Source organism: Thalia democratica, unplaced genomic scaffold (genome assembly GCF_965202585.1).
Source record: "Thalia democratica unplaced genomic scaffold, ktThaDemo2.hap1.1 HAP1_SCAFFOLD_366, whole genome shotgun sequence".
NCBI lineage: Eukaryota > Metazoa > Chordata > Thaliacea > Salpida > Salpidae > Thalia > Thalia democratica.
In genome coordinates, this window is record NW_028139442.1 from 36769 (window position 1) to 38969 (window position 2201).

Consider the following 2201-nt stretch of genomic DNA (forward strand, 5'->3'; position numbering starts at 1 on the left):
ACTTAGTCTATGCCAATGTAAAGCTTATTATTTTATCCTTTTACTATTTGTTTTTTAGAAAAAAGACTATTGCTATTCATAGTACGTGTGGTTATACTTTTTTTCTCTTAAAAAAATAAGGAATTTTACAAATATTAATTTTAAACAAACTAGACTGTACCTTTTTTATCTGCATATACAACTATAAGATTAAAATTCTACGTATTTTCTTATTTTATATTATAGTTTAGTAAAGTTTTGTAATTAAAGCTATAGATAAAACATTTAAATGTCCTCACAGCTTCTAAGTTCCAGTTATCCAGGTGATTTCATTTATCAAACTTAGTAGAACTTTGCTTTAAATAAAATATTTTATATTTGTTTTTTAATTGAAAACATTAACACAAAAAAGTGTTAGCATACATCTATCACGAAAATTGCTTTTAGAAATTAATATATTAAAATTATAATTTTAAAACTAGTTTCAAGTTTAAAGTAATCCGTCTTTAAGCTAATTGTTAATATTTTTTCGTTAAATTGTATATAGATACTAAAATAATAATAAAAAAAAAATCCTTTAAACTAAGTGCATATTAAATTTTTGTTGCATTCCAAATAATAAGTATATCAGATAAGTTGGTTCAACATTGATTAAAATAAATAAATATTTTCATGAAAATTTTGAAATGTACGTATTTCATCAACAAATTCCTTATTAAGTTAAACAAGAAAGTTTTGTTCACGTAGGTTTCAAGTTTGTTTTGACTTTAACATTGGAATTCCCTGTGTATTTTCAATAAGTCAATAATAATATATCTTGATTGAACTTTCTTGTTATTTGCCTCTAAAACTGCAAAAGCATGTATAAATTATATATAAGAAACATTAGTATGTTCTAAACGTTTGATTATGTTCCTTTTTAAGTCTTGTTAAGTTTCATTTTAAATCAAAAAAATACACTTATGTTAAAAGTTATAAGTACCTTTTTATATATTTAATGATAGAATTTGTACTTCAACCTAAAATGACAACTATAATTCGAAATTTAATATATAAAAATATGCAAATTTCATTTACAATAATTTTTTTTGCAATTTTAGTTTCGTTTCTGTTTAATCATTAAAAACAAATAAACTTTACCAAACTTGAAATAGTTCAAAAATGAATACTGTTTTAAATTATGTAAATACGCAGTAATGTCGATTTTATGTTCTTATAAAGTACTAACTTCTCTTCAGATTAAACGTTTAAAAATGCTAAAACTTTATTTTTTTAAATTAGTGTTATTTATTAGAAAACACATTATGACAAGCTAATTAAACTTGATCTCAATCAGTCGCATTGAGTTGAATATTTTAAAACAGTTTTCTTGAAGATCAAACGTTTAAAGACAACATTTAAACTGACTTTTGAATAAAGTTATTGAAAAAATCATTTTTAATTGCCTAAAAACTATTTCCACTAAAGTGGTTTTTAAAAGTCGTTTTAATTTAAGTGCCTCTAATAATTCAAGTATATAGTTTTATTTTTCAAACTTGTAACAATACTAAAATTTAATTAAAAACTAATATTTGTTATTAAAAAGTACAGTTTTATCAGTTAAGATGTATCTTTAAAGATGCCAAAGTTGATATGTGTTTTATTTATATAGTTTTTTTGAAAAACTACTTATAATTAGCGAAACACACTTCAGCAAAGGCCAAATACATTACTTACATTATTTAAAACAATGTTCTTTTACACCAAAAGGGTTGAGACAACGAGATTACTTATTTTTAATTAAGTTTTGACAGTTCATAAAACGGTTTTACTTATTTAAGTGTTTTGAATGATAAGGCTTTTACGTCTTAACTTCAAACTTTCCTTGTTTTCCATGTTTATTTTTTGATCAAACGTATTTCACACAATAATTTAAAAACTATACACAATATTTTACTTCCATACACTATTTAAGTAAAATTAGGAATCTGATATTTTATTAACATTAAATCTTATTGCTTATCACAAGTTTTTCGATAATATAAATAAAAAAATATAAAACCAAGGTTTTCAAAATAGAAATGAGGCTAAACTATTAAACAAATAAAATAAAACATTTTTTTAGTGTTTATTTATTGGAAATGTCGTGAGCTACTAGAATTTCCAAGTCGCATGTGTTAAAATAATAAAATGAAGCAATATTAATCTACTCAATCGTAAAACTGTTTATCTTACAAACAGTT